This window comes from Quercus lobata, chromosome 10 (assembly GCF_001633185.2).
Source record: "Quercus lobata isolate SW786 chromosome 10, ValleyOak3.0 Primary Assembly, whole genome shotgun sequence".
NCBI lineage: Eukaryota > Viridiplantae > Streptophyta > Magnoliopsida > Fagales > Fagaceae > Quercus > Quercus lobata.
The window spans coordinates 26,847,501-26,863,838 of record NC_044913.1 but is presented as its reverse complement, the minus strand read 5'-3'; positions in this window follow the sequence as shown (position 1 = coordinate 26,863,838).

Sequence of the window (16,338 nt, the reverse complement as noted above, 5' to 3'; positions counted from 1 at the left end):
TTTCGGAGATGGGTTTTGAGAAAGAAGTGCCTCTCGTGTGGGTATCAAGTTAGTGTCTCTCTTTCAGAGATGGGCTTCGTGAAAGAAGTGAGATTTTTCGTGAGATGGTTGACGATGATGGTGGTTTGAGAGAGAAGTGTGATTTTTCCTTAGCTTGATGATGGTGGCATTTCGGCAGAGGCAGAGCTTCACTTCGCTTCACTTCACTAGGCTAGGGATTAAGTTTGATTTGGGAGAAAAGGTGCGCACCAGGGATGAAGGGTGGGTAAGTACACACGTGTGGGGGCTGGACTTATCTCATTACCTACGCGCCAGTGGAAGGTAAATTGAGGATAAGTGCTTCACGTGACACTCACGTGAGTTATTAATCTCATTCCTTCCTTATTTTATTCACCAGCGTGTAAAAATAATAATATTTTATTCATCCCGTCAGTTTCCCCGTTAATTGGTGACGGAATGAGGCTTTAAGGACTAAAACGGAAAGCGTAAATTGGTTTTAGGGACTAAAAGTGGAAAAAATAAAATGTAGGGACTAAAATGGAAAAACTTCAAAATGTAGGGACTAAAAGTGCATTTACGCCTTTATTTTAAATATTATAAATTAATAAAATTATGATTAAAGAAGGAAATAAAAATCATTTGATGTATTAATTAATAATTACTAGGGATTTGCAAAGATAGTGAATCATTAAAAGATAATGATATAAGTTTTTTTTTTTTTTTTTTAAGAGTGTTTTTGGGATTTTAATATTTACTAGGGAGTATTTTAGACATTACATAATGAAATATCTTTGGATCTTGACATTTTCTTTTTCCTCTGCTTGCAAAGTTTGGGCTTTAAATGCAAAGCACAAAGAGTAAAGGAAGAGATATGCAAACCCAAGATAACACTGAGATGTATTATCGAAGAGGAAACCGAAGTACTCAGCGAAAAACCTCTCTGCAGCCCTCCAAATCGAAATGATCCACTAGTGAATAAAGTTAGAGTACAAGGATACCAAAAAGACCCTCCAAGTCTAATCTACCCAATATACTTGAACCCTTTAAGTTTCAGCTCCCAGTGGACTTCACCGAGTCATGTCTTCACTAGTTATCTGAATCCCACAATTAGCTCCAAATTGCATCCGTCAATTAATGGCCCCTTGTGATAAATTAATTGATTAATTAGCCAAGTTTATTAATTAATCAAATTAGTATGCAATGTACGTGATAGCACAAACAAATCACCAATTGAACTAAGTATGCAGCGGAAATTAAATTGACACGGTAATTTGTTTACGAATGGGGAAAACCTACACGGCAAAAACCTCACCGGGTGATTTTAAGGTCACCACTCGAGAATCCACTATTATCAAAACAAGTGGTTACAAGTAAAGGAATCCCAGTACCTTATACCAACTTACAATTAAACCCTTACCCCAATACTCAATTGGACTTATTCTGTAGTAACAATCTCTCCTTTCAATGCACAGCTCCCAATACGTGACTAACCAATTACGCAGATCCCAGTACGCAACTTTAATCACCAACTAGAGAAGGCTGTTGGCTGCAAAGTTCTTCTATTCATCACTCAATGAAGATCATGAAGTTGCTTAGTCACAAAACCCTACAGTGTACAAAACACAGCAACTTCTTGAAGAGAATGAAGAACTAAGGCAAACTAGATTTCCAGTTACACTCTTCTTCACACTTGTGCAATTTTCTGTTGTGCAATTGTGCGTCACCTTTTACAGCCCTTAAAATAATCCTTAAATATGTTTAGGATTGTGAGAAAAGAAAATTCAAACACATACTCACAGATTGGATGAAAAACAGTCCTAAAAAACTAAGTTTTATAAACCTCGACAGATACCTATCTGTCGAGCAGCTGTCGAGCCACGAGATTCAGACAGCTCTCTAAGCTTCGATAGATGCTAGCTGTCGAGCTTTAATAAGCAGCACTTTCACACTTGATTTTTGGACAGACTTGCATGACTTTAACACTTGAACTTGAAACATTGTTTCTTGAAGTATTAAACACATCCTAGATCTACCCAATTACAAGTAAAGTGCGTCTTGTAAAAGGATTAGCCAATTACATAAAATAGTGACATATGTTTCTAACATTGAATCACATATGTCCTAACAGAAAATCACAACTTTATAATCTCCCCTTTTTGGCTATTCCGTGACAAAACCCCTAAATAGATTCTAGACTTAAAACATGAGTTTAGGAACAGAGATAAAACCCACTCACACCTAAATCTAAAACCTGTGAAGAACTTGTACCATATATACCTGTAACCTGAAACACTTGCACAAGACAAATAACTTCATTAAGTTTGAGACAAGTAGAAATCAAGGCATGTATATGGAACAAGTAAAATGCGATCAAGTAAAAAACCAATTGAAATATAAACATATAGCAAAACTTGATCACACATGAACAGTCATTAAAAAATGGCTACAATAAATATTTATCAAGTAAATGGACATTCGGGCACACAAGCAATTAAGTGCAATGCAAAAACTAATTGCATGTCCAACAAGGCATATGATGCAATAAAGGAAAGTAAAGCAAGAGACAATAGATTACTAAATGCATCATAAAGCTTATAAAAACCAAGGTACAAATGTACTAAAGTAAACTGAGCTTTTAAACTTAAGTATTGAAAGCTTAAATAAAGCAAAGTAAACAACTACAAAAGATAAGACTATTATATGATTTCTACTCCCCCTCAAGCTAACACTACTCCCCCTTTTTTACTTGGAAGGACAAAGATACTAGTCTTCTGAACCTCCCATGTTTTGGAATTGGCTAGAGAGAGAGGTGATCTACTCTTGAAGGTAGGCAAATTTCAAATTCCTTCTTCATTTCTTCCAAAAACTCTTGAGTAAGAGGATTAATTGATAAGCCAAACACAATATCATCAACATATACTTGGGCTACTAGAAGAGATTTTTCATCTCATTTCACAAAGAGAGTACAATCTACATGACCTCTATTAAAAGCACGATCTAATAAATATGTCGTGAGACAATCATACCAATCCCTTGGAGCTTGCTTCAACCCATATAACACCTTTTTCAACCGAAGAACATGATCCGAGAAATGAGGATTTTGAAATCCTTTCAATTGTCCAATAAACACTTCTTCTTGGAGGTTCCCATTAAGAAATGCACTTTTGACATCTATTTGATAGAGCTTGAAGTTCATGATACAAGCAATCAATAATAGGATGCAAATGGACTCAAGTCTTGCTATCGGAGCAAAAGACTTTTCGAAATCTACACCTTCAACTTGAGTGTATCCTTGAGCCACCTATCAAGATTTGTTTCTTACAACTTCGCCATCCTTATCGGTCTTGTTCTTAAAAATCCATTTGGTGCCAATTACATGAGTATCATTGGGTCTTGGAACTAGTTCCCACACATCATTTCTCACAAATTGATGTAATTCTTGATACATGGAGTCTACCCAATTTTTATCTTGCAAAGCTTCTTCTACCTTCTTAGGTTCAAATTGAGCAAGATAACAATGATAAATCACATGATTTACACATGATAAATCACATGATTTACACTATAACTTGTTCCTCTTCTTAGACACATACCCTCGTAGAAATCCCCAATTATGTTGCTTTTGAGATGATTCAAACTCACTCTTAACGATGGTCTCTTTGAAGTAGATGCCTCATCATCGCGATATATAGGAGGTTGCACCTCCGGTGGAGTGAGAGGACTTGATGGCACTTAAGATGACCTTGTTTCTCTTCTCGATGGAATAGGAGTAGATTCCTTTTCTGGTGATTGTTCTTCAACATCACTATCTTGAGATAAATTGCCATCATCATTATTCTTAAGATTTGTAACATCACCACTTTCATCAACAATCATTTCCAGGATAGCATCATCTATGACAACATTGATTGATTCCATAACCGTCTTGGTTCTTTATTGAACACTCTATACGCCCGATTATTCACGGAGTACCAAAGGAAAATTCCTTCATCACTCTTGGCATCAAACTTTCCAAAATTTTCTATATCATTGAGAATAAAGAACTTGCTACCAAATATTCTAAAATATTTGACTTTAGGCTTCTTTTCATTCCATATTTCATATGAGATTTTCTTGGTACCCGTTCGAAAGAAAATTCAATTTCCAATAGAACACGATGAGTTCACGGCTTCTCCCCAAAACTATTGAGGGATATCCTTGTTGAGGAGCGTCACCCTAGCCATTTCTTGAATAACACAATTCTTTCTTTTAACAACCCTATTTTGTTGAGGTGTCTTTGGAGCAGAAAATTCATTCTTCATTCCATTTTCATTACAAAAGGATTCAAATTTTGCATTCTCAAATTCCTTCCCATGATCACTTCTTATTTTGACAATGGGAACCCCTTTTTTTATTTTGAAGCCTCTTGTAAAGTTTCTCCATCTTCTCACATGCTTCTGACTTTTCTCTAAGAAATTCCACCCAAGAGTATCTTGAAAAATCATCAACAACAACCATGATATACCTCTTGCCACCCAAACTTTCAGTCCATGTAGGACCCATTAAATCAACATGGAGTAACTCTAAAGGTCGAGATGTGGCAATAACATTCACCTTGGGATGACTTGATTTAGTTAGTTTTCCCATTTGGTGTGGTCCACAAATGGTCTTCTCAACTTTTCCAAATTTTGGTAAACCAACCACTGCTTCAAGTTTTGAAACTTTCGCCACTTGCTTATAATTTGCATGACCAAAGTGTTGATGTCATAGCTCCAACAAGTTGACATGAGCACTACAACATGATATATTTGGCTTGGGAACCACACCATAACAATTGTCAATAGTTCTAATTCCCTTCAATACCTGGACAGCATCTTCATTAAGGATGACACATCCTTTCTTTGAGAATTGAACCAAAAAATCTTCATCACAAAATTTGAGTAATGCTCAACAAGTTTGCCTTTATACCTTTGATATATAATACATCGATCAACAATGGTAGTCCTGGAATTTCAACCTTTCCCTTTCTAAGAACTTGAGAATGACTACCATCTCCAAATGTGACATATCCATCTTCTTTTTCTTTAAGACTCTTGAAGAGAGATTTATCACCTGTCGTATGCCTTGAGCATCCATTGTCAAGATACCACAAACAAGAATTAAATACTTTCAATGCGATATGAACAAAAAGACAAGCATGAGATAAACATTCTTGATTCTCAAAACAAGATTCGCTCAAACTTTTACTCTCATCCAATGAGTAAAATTTTCTTTTGAGTTTGGCGCGGTATGGATCCGCGTTTACTGCGTCCACGTTTGCTGCAATGCGCATTTCAGCTTTTTATTTTTTTTGTGCTTTCAGCCGCAAAGGTTGACTTTTCAACCATGAACAGTGCATTCGTGCACTGTTCACGGACCCACAAATATCACTTTTTAAAACTTTTTTATTAAAAATGAGTTCCACGGCACTATTCACACATTTAAAAATTATTTTGCTACAGTGTTTTCAGTTTTCAGTTTTTAGTTTCAGCAAAATAAGTTCTATCCAAACGTACCCTTTATCAAGCTTATCACACAAATATCTATTATTTCTCTTATATTTCTCAATCAAGGAATTAGACTTACACAAGCTACTGTGTAACATGTGATTCCTATGCTCTAAACATTTTAGCATGTGTAAGAAGATTCTAGCATGTTTCTTTGATTTAGCAATTTTTTGAGCTCATTTCAAGGACATTCTCTAAAAATGCTCATAGAGTTATTATCACAAACACATGAACCGCAATTCATGTTAGCATGTGTAAGAAGATTCTAGCATGTTTCTTTGATTTAGCAATTTTTTGAGCTCATTTCAAGGACATTCTCTAAAAATGCTCATAGAGTTATTATCACAAACACATGAACCGCAATTCATGTTAGCCTTTTCCACAGCTAAACGAGGGTCTAGGATCACACAAAGATAATTAAATCCAAATATGTGTACCCGCTTTGACATCAATTGAAGCCCGATAATATAAAACACTATAGCTTTTTTAGACCCCCAATTTTAAACTTATTGCTAAATTTCTTTTACTCTATTTATCTAAGTGTGGAATAAGAGTAAATGAAACGCAATAAACCAAAACTACACTCTAGTGCATAATCAAATACAATAAACAATAAATGAAAAGCACAAAGAGTAAAAGAAGAGAAATGCAAACACAAGATGACACCGAGATGTGGTATCGAAGAGAAAACTAACGTACTTGGTGAAAAACCTTTCTGCGGCCCTCCAAGCCAAAATGATCCACTAGTGAATACATTTGGAGTACAAGGATATCAAAAAGACCCTCCAAGTCTAATCTACCCAATATACTTGAACCCATTGAGTTCCAGCTCCCATCGGACTTCATCGAGTCATGTCTTTACTAGTTATCCGAAGCCTGTAAGTAGCTCCAAATTGCATCTGCCAATCAATGGCTTCTTCCAATGATTCCAACATGCACCAAAACAACTCACAACACTTAGATTGGGTGAAGTATGTGTTTGGGCTAAGAACCTCTCAAGGATTTGTAATTGGAGAGGTAGGAGTAGAGGAAAACTAAGAGAAATTGTGTAGATGATTGTGGGTTTACAATCTCTAACTCTCAAGTGTATTTCTAAGGTTTTCGCACTGAAAGTCTCCTTACAATTTAGTGAGTAATGTTGGTTTATATAGTGTGGGTAAAGAAATTAGAAAAGCATACTTTAAAACATCCAAGTAGAGAGTTTCGCGGGTCATTTGCGAGTTGGTCCAGTCGTGAAATGACTCATGAAATTCCTCCTAGCACTTGACCATTTAGCTTTTAGCATGTGCTTCTCATGTTATCTTTCGTAGGTTGTCCACTCGAGAGTCAGTCGCGAGCAAGTCGCAAACTTCATTGTTCTTCATAAATCTTCACCAAACTCTCACACTAAACTCTTACATTAAATCCCACAAACATCTAGGGAAATGATCGACTAAAATATAATCAAATTTGACATGGAATCAAAGCCAACAAAACATAGTTGAAAATCACAACTTTACAGAAGCAAACTGAGGAACAGTTTGTGAAGACTATTCTTGTTGAAATTGTTTGGAGAACAAGTGCATACATTCTAAGGAAAAATGGTTGTTTAGCCTTAATTTTTGAACTATGTAATTAAACAGCCTCATTTTCAAACTATGTAGCAAAATACCCATGTTTTGGAACTTGACATTATTGTTTTATACATTTTTGCCACTTAATTGTTTTTTTCAAAATTTTGTGCAAAACTTGACATTAGGAATGTCCAATTCCATTTAAAAATATGTATAGAATTCAACATTGCTAATGTCAAGTTGCAATCAAAAAATTTTGTGTAGGTGTTGGTTTCTGTGTTAGAGTTGTATAGTGCAGGTTGCTGCTTGTTTTTTTCTTTTTTGGTGCCCATTGATCCAAGCAAAAGGAAAATCAAAGATACAGGATTCCTTCAAAAGTCCAAAGGTGGAAGATCAAGGATTTTTTCAAAACCCAAGCAATCATAAATATTTCCAAGCCATGTAGGGTAAGACAATTATCATTCTTGTTCTTTCTTTTTAATATATATATATATATATATATATATATTTTTTTTTTTAAATCCGGATTTTGGACATTGGAATATCCGGCCATAGTATTCTTTTGGTGCTTTGTTGATGGGAATAACTTGCCTTGGACAAATTTTGTATCGAATGGATTGGTCTCCGTGGTTGAATGGCTGTCCTTGTCCTATCCCTTTCCACTTGCACTTAACTTGTTTGACAAAATGTCTCAACAAAATAATTTTATGATTCAATGGTAAATGAGCCGTTCATAAACAATTTGGAGTCGGTTCAATAAAAAGTTCATTTATGTTTGTTTGTTTATAAATAAGTCAAGTTTGAACCTTAGTTTAAGGTTTATTTGATAAACAAGCTGAGCCTAAGCAAAAATATTTGTTCATGAACAAGCTCGTGGCTATAAGGCTCGATACAAAACAAATTGAGCATAGACTCATTTATAAGCTTGATATGTATTTTTTTTAAATATACTCATTATACATATCTTAATAATAACATGGTCAATATGGAAATACTACCCATTACCTTAATTTTTCCCTTTACTCTAAACTGACCAAACACCACTTTAGACTTTAGTTACATTTTTTTTTTTTCTCTAAATTTGAGTGGGTCATGTATGGTTTTTCCTCATCAACCATCTAATGCAAAGTTATGAAACATGTTAGTCATTTCCCATTCATAATAGTTACAAAACAAGTCTTATTCTATTCCTTCACCATATAACATGAATGTAAAAATTGTATTTCGAACAATTGTTGAATAAGTTATAGACAATATAATGAAGGATGAATAGATGGAAATGAGTATGCTAGTTATGTAAAGTCGTAATTTGAACAATGGCTAATTGTAGTTGGGACTTAGAGGCATGATAAAATGAGTATGTTATTATTATTATTTTTTTTTACTTGATTTTTGGAGATTTAGGCATTCATAATATAATTTTGTTAAATCTCAAGCTTAAAAGCTTGACCTAAGCTCGAGTTTGAGCTTTATATTAAGCTCAAGCTTGGATTGACTAATTAATCAAGTCAATCAAGCCAAGCTCAAGTTTTTTAGCTTTCTCACAAGCTCAAGCTCAAGCTCAAAAATTATTTTAAGCTTGTCACGAGTTCGAGCTAAGCTTGAAATTTTGACTTTTACTGACAAGCCAAACTCAAATATACACTACTCAACAAAGCTTGGTTAGTTTACAGACCTAATTCTTTCTGACTTGGGACATAAATCTATTATGAAGCTTGTATCTTTCCATGAGAAAAAACTTGAGTTTGAAGTCAAGATTCGCTCTTCATGCTAAACTTTCGGATCTTTGGATGCCAAGAAAATTATATATTGCCAATCATCTTTGGTTTCATGTCTTAATCTAGGGAAACTTAAGTACTTAACACATCTCTAGGAACTTTTGATTACGTGGCCTCAAGATTAATCATGTGTGACCCTTTGATGCTCGAACTTATTACAATGTGACATATGTGAAATATCATGTTTGGCAATCCTTTTTTTATGCATGGAAATGATTCAATTATAATTTTAGAATGCATATGATATTTGAGTTCAATTTTTTATGCTTTGGTGTAGCACCATGTTTGCTTACCTTCCTTTTTCATGATTGTAGCACGCGGGAATTGTAATAGCCTGAGAAAAGCTCTAGTCATATTTGCGCTTATAGCCCAAAATGACTAGTTAAGTTACAATTGGAACCTCTTGTAATTAGTTACAAGGCCAATTAGGATCTACTTAGTCAACACAAATGTACACCCTCCTACACAACACACATTAAAATAGTCCATCTAATAAAATCTACACAATTTATCATATTACAATCTTCCTGCACTTAAATTTTTGATGTCCTAGTCAGGATCCTCATTTTGTTGCAATGCCCCAAGCCATATTGCGTTGTCACGTTTGTTCTAATGTTATTTGTAATGACTCAAGGAAAACAATAGTCACATCTACACTAATACTCTAAAAAGACTAGTCAAGTTATAACTAAGGCTCCTTATAATCACTTATAAACCCAAAATCCACCTAGTAAACGCTTGATCTGCACATACCCGCACAACTCACACTTAAATAATTCAATCCAATCAAATCCACATAATTTGGGGTATCATAAAAACATGTAAGAATCAAGGATCATTATCAAACTTTTCCACATGGTGGGATTGTATTGATCTCGCTGTTAGGTCTGAAAATCCGTGCTACTTTTTTTTTTTGGCTACTTCCTTGATTCAATTACACAAGATATGAAGCATCCATATGTTCATAAGGACTTGCTCATTGGGAGTGTCCTCTAGGAAGAATTTTTAGGATACCGCCAGCAATTTTAATTTTTGCGATGTGGGAGACAGATTTTACTGTGATATCTAGTATCAAAATTTGAAGGCAGCGATTGGAGATGGATAATGAGATTGCATTATCGTAAACTCTATTAATGAAATCAATATAGATCCCTATGGTGGAATAGGGATGTAAACTCTTAGGAATATAAGATACGTCAAAGCTCTAGTGAAGTAATATCTCCTAATGTTTATAATACAAATTTGTAAAATATTATTATTTAGAGCATAATTTAATAAATTAGAAAATTCATTTTATTTGTTAATTTTTGTTACAGGAACAATAAAATCCTAGTAAGAAACTATTCTTTTTGTTCTCCAAATAAATATGCATGGCAAATATTCCCTAGCTTTTTTTTTTTTTTTTTTTTTTTTTTTTTTTTTTTGTAGTGGAAATGGAAGGTGTGATGGCTCTCGTTTTAAATTTTTAAAGAAAACTCTAAAATAAATATCTTGAATTATAAAAAGGGAAATGCTAACGAGTGTCCTTAGGGTAATTGTTAAAAATCCAGTTAAAGAAAGTTTTTATGGGAAAAGAAAAAAAAAACAATTAATATTTTGACAGCTTTTTTCATTTCCCATAAAAGTGATGTCAAAACTTTCTTAAAATGATTGTTAATGAGTACCCTTAGGGTACTCGTTAGCAAAAAATTAGAGAAATTTATTCAAATTAATGCTCTTAAATTAATGCTTTTTCCTCACAAAATTTGTGAGTTTGACTTGAAATTTAATTAATGGAACTCATTATTATTATTATTATTATTATTAAGAAGGAAGATGAGAGAATATTACTTTCACAGTTTTCAATACTACTCAAATAATATGATACAACGGTTGATGCTTATATTAATCAACCATTGATCTGATACTGTTATCTCCACATTTATGCAGCTACCAACTAGATAACAAAGAAAACCAAAAAGAAAAGGGTGGTTGAACATTCACTCATTTCTGAGTTCACCACAAAGGACAGAGATAGAATTTATACAGGAACAAGATCATTCCATCTACATAAGAAACTTAGAAAAAAATATATATTAAAAAAAAAAAAAAAAGCATGAAAGATACAAGATAGAGAAGATAAAAGAAAAGGCAAGTTACTTAAGCTTAAAAGAACTTGGCTCGGAAACCAACCCCCTGTGAAGGTGAGAAAAGTGGAGCATTTGGGATCTTCTTATATAAGTAAACATTACCATTATTCAACTGCGCAATATGTCCCGCTAAGCAAAGCATCATTTCCACATAATCATCTCTAAATCTTTTTAAGAACTTGATTGATAAGGTTGCCTTTGGTGCCACTCTAGTCTTTGCATACTTTGGAACTTCTGATATAGAAATCTGTATATTTTCCTCACTTTTTAGTCTATGATATCTTCTTCTGCACCTGCGCCTTCCCATGATTCCACAAAATGGAATAATGTCCGACTCCATGATCATGTTGTCTGTGTGTGAGTGTGTGTGAGTGTGTGAGAGAGAGAGAGAGAGAGACAGAGAGAGATGGGGTGCTACATGGCCAAAGGCATGGAACGGGGAATGAAGCCAACTGAGTAAAGACAATATGGGTGAGTATTTTAACTTTGAAAACTCAAAGAGAGGGCTACCTCATTAAAGGCTAAGGAGGTGAGCGGAGTTATATGGGGAGAGAGCTACGAGTGGAGTCATAAGGCGAAAAGCAAAGATAGGTGAGAGGCTTAAAGAGAGAGTCTTTGTGCCACAACAGCACAACTTTCTCACAATTTCACGTGATGGACCATGATGAGGGATGGAGAAAAAAAAGGCAGTCATGCGTGAAGGTTAAACTTAACCACCAGTTCTACAAATTGTAACAAAAATTGTGATAGTAAAGTTTAAATTAAAGAGTGACACTAAACATATTTATAAATTTTATTACTCCTACATAATAGTATTTACAAACTTATAGGTCACTAATCTCAAAAATATAATTCTAACATTCATTTATTGTATTTTTAAAATTCGTCAATCTCATTTATTATTAGTGATTAAATTTTATAGTAATATTTTTTATTAGTATCTTTAAAGCATTTGTCAATAAATTATTTTAAAAAAATTTTAATACCACTTTCATAAAAAAAAATTATAAAAAAATCATTTGCTCTTTTTTTTCTATAAAAAATTTTTAAAAATAATTGCTAAATCAATACCTTAGATAGTTGTTAACCTTTTTTTTTTTTTTTTCCTTTTTACTTTTTTGTAAAATTGAATAAAGAGAAGTGAGCAGACATGAAACTAACCACCAAAAAAAATAAAAAAAGAGGACTACTTTACGCTAGTGGATTATTAGGTAAGATAGGTTACAGGAAAATTAAATTAAAGGTAGGTGAATCGCGTTAAATGGGAGGACTTTTTGCCATCGCATTATGGACTTTTTGCCATCAATTGAGTACAGCGCCTGTGATGTTTCTGTAGGGGGGGAGGGGGGTTGGAATTAGGTTTGCAGTAAGTAATTACTCTCATCTTTCTTTCAAAATACAACAAAAATCTTACCTTTGCCACAGTTCCTCGTGGATTGGAGTTGTCATCTTGCTGGATTAATTAATTATATTAAGTCTCCCTCTCCAAACAAGTTTTTCAGCTTAACACGTGTGTATGTCGTACAAGTAACCGGGACAACAAAGGTAACCAATTATCATAGTTTCTTGTTTTTCATTCAATGAGAAGTGTAATATAAATGTCGTGCACTCGTGCTGTTTTGACTATGTTAGGAAAAGTAGCCATTACTCATCTGAAAAGAAAGTCATATATATTGAGCAAATAAGGTTCAGCGTCTTGCATGTGCAAGAAATGAAACGATTAACTCCGCCTCTTGACAAATATATATTTTTTATCAGTTTATTTTGTCTATTGTGTAAAAAGTGCAGTTATATATACCTTGACAAGGAAGACACTTTTGAAAAGCTATACAATATTGGTGATGTTTTGGCACATAGGCTTGGAAAAGATACACCAACATCATTATGATCATAAATTCTAGATTATTGTTAAATTATGACTTTGGGTTAAGCACTATTGGTGTATCAAAAACACAGTATTTGGTTTTGGGCACAAACCCACTCTTTAGATATGTCTGTATACTTCCTTATACTAATATACTATTCTATTCTATGCTTTTATACTTGTATTATACTACGTACTAGTACTGCTAAGTTATTTTGCCTCTCTATATATATATGTATATTACTATTCATTCTGATGTACACTCCATGTATCATCATTCTGAATTTCTATATGGTATTAGACCAAGGTTATGAAACTCTCTCTTTTGATCCCTTTGCAACATCCTCACGTAGTAGCTTGTGCATTAATCCTCTCAAATCTCAACCTCTTGAGCTTCCTCTTTGAGTCCCTAGCCTGAGCATGTCACTCGAAAGTACTCCACTAATATGGAGCTTTCCTGGACCCTCACACGCCACTTAAAGTTTTGTCCCTCAATCCATGTGCCTCACACATCGCCCACATTGAGCCATGCGCTTCGTCCCTCCTGGCACATGTGAGACATGCTCCAATACGTGTCTGACATACGTCTCGGTTGCCATTGATTAACCTGTTGACTTTGATCATTGACCAACTTTCATTTGACCATGTATTTCATAGGTTTGTTTATACATTTGATGTGTCTAAATGACTCGAAATGAGATTTCTCACATTGCTCATACCATTTTGGGTTGCAAAAATGACCTTATTTAGTCTCAATCTACGTATAGCTTTCTCAAACGCCGCAAACTGTAGCTTTGTCACTCAAGAACTTAAGAAACCCTATTAGAAAACCTCTTTGACTAATGAAGCCTTCTGCATTAGCCTCATTGATTGGTACAACAACCTTTAGATCTTCCTCCTCTCATCTCAATTAGAGCTCGTCAAAAAATAAACTCTCGTCATCCCCCATTTAAGAATATTGGTGACAACAATTATTGTCATTATCGCGGTTGAAAACGCTTTTAAGAATATAGGTGTTAGCTAGGATCCTGTACGTTTCAATTCCTTAGGGTCTCATCATATCATCTTCTAGGAATACGAGCTCTTCACAAAAATGACAAAATTCCACATGCCCCTCTCCTCCACCACTCTCTCTTGAAGAGATTAAAAGCTCACCTCTTTGGCTAAAGGTTTCATCTCAAGAGAATGACATTAAATGCGAGGAAACTTTTGCCCCTGTTGCACACCTCCACAGTACACTCACTATAGACCCTGGTTGCTTGCTCTAATATTGATGCTTCTCCTTTTTGTTGTTTCACTATTGGGTACTTCTTTCTTCTTGATTCCTCCCTTATAACTCAATGTAGATCATTGTTGCTTGATCTAGTATTGAGATTTGAGACTAAATACCCGACTCTTGCTGACACTACCTCGACACTCCATTGGTTATGTTAGCTCTTACAAGATTTAAGTCTCTAGCTTGCTTCTACTAGTACTCCTGTACACCGTGACAACAAGAGTGCCACCCATATTGCTTGTAATCACATCTTCCAAAAACGTACCAAACAATTGATTGTAACATTGCTCGACATCATCTTCTTCATAGCTCCCTCCAACTTCACTCAATTCCCTCTCATGACTCATGAGTAGCTTGCAAATAGATTCACCAAGTCACACCTTAAGGCGTTTCCGTGATTTAGGGACCGTTTGTTACTGTTGTTTAAATAACATTTTTCAGTGTTTAAACAATATTACATGTATTTTCATACATTTTTTTACCTATATGTATTTCCAAAAAATACAAACTATATTACTAAAAATCTTTTACCAAATGGGCCCACATATAATATCTAAACTACTCAAAATGATCTCTCATCCCCCACAATGAGTTTGAGGGGGTTGTTAGTGTATTAGAGGCCCCAGCCCACTCTTTGATCCCATTGTATAGACGTACTTATACTTATTTGTATTGCATTGTATTATACCCTTGTACTTATATTGTTCTACTACTACTAGTAGGTTATCTAATCTCTCTCTATATAGGTCCTCTATGTATTACTATTCATTCCACAATTTCCTACACATTATCCCCAATTATTACAAGCACCGTAATTAGCAGAAATCAAAAAAGTTTTAAGTGGACAATTATTTGTTCACCAACCTCATTTTCTATTCTTTGTTTTCAATCACCCTTTAACTCACCTTAGAAGGAAACCCGTTAAACCAGATTATGGCTAATTAACTAATTGTACAATACTCTAGGAGTGAAATAATATCTCAATCTTTATCCTTATCTTGCATAATAGTGGATTTTACTTATTAAATTCATGATGAGACTCACTATTTATGAGCAAGGAGTACACAATATAATCATACTCCTAAATTATTGTATAATTTTTCAACTATTTTATCTCTCAATAATTTCACAATAACCTATTTTTTTACCCACATTTATGACTTTATAAATTATAAAAATAAAAATAAAAACCACTCTTTTCCTTCTCCGAGAATCTAGAAGATACCTTTAATTCAATTTATTTTATAACGAAACAACCTATCCCAAACTGATAAATTGGAAGCCTCAAACGCCATTAGTCAAATCAAATGAGTTAGTGTCTACACTTTAGTCTTTTTTTTTTCTTTTTCTTTTTCTTTTTTTAGCAAAGTCTCATTTAATTCTTTTATGATAAAAAGTCTCATAATTACCACCGTATTTCCTTAATGTGATAGTCATTTCACAAGTATAAGTGCTTGTGAGGTGGGAGATAAGGGTCGAAATTCAAGTCTTCAAAAAGAAATTTTACACTCATATACTAATAGATTAAGTTAGAGTAAAATTATATCTTGTAATAAAATAAAATAAAAAAAAGTCTTATAATTTTACTTGGAACTATTTTAGCAGTAATGTAGAGTAGAACACGCCAGCGACCTTTATGTTGTTAACTTTTTACATTTTCAAGCAAGTTTTGGAGTTGGGGTGGTTGGCTCTAATTCTATCACTTTTTTAATTTTTGGAGAACCTAATTCTATCACTTAAATGCTTAACCAAATGACAGGACTACTTTTTTTCTTTTTCTTTTTTAGGGAAATGACAAGACTGCTTTTAAGCTATAATTAAATATAGGTCATTTTCATCAACAAAAAGAATAAGAAGTAGGTCATAAAATGCAGCAGATAAATCGACTAAAAAAAATGCAAAGTAGAGAGGGAATTCTAGAGGTAGGTGGTATCCACAACAGATTCAACATTGTGGGATCCAAAAGCTGGGCTGGCTACTTGTTAATATCGCCCCAAAAGCAATGGACCAGCCTACATTTTGGAGGAAATCTTTGCCTTGTGGGGATGGGGTAAAGGTAAAGGTCGGAGTTCAAGTCTTCAAAAGAAAATTTTATATACATATACATCTAAATTAAGTTAGAATAAAATTCTATCTTGTAATAAAATAAAAAATAAATAAAAAAAGTCTCATAATTCTACTTGGAACTGTTTTAGCAGTAACGTAGAGTAGAA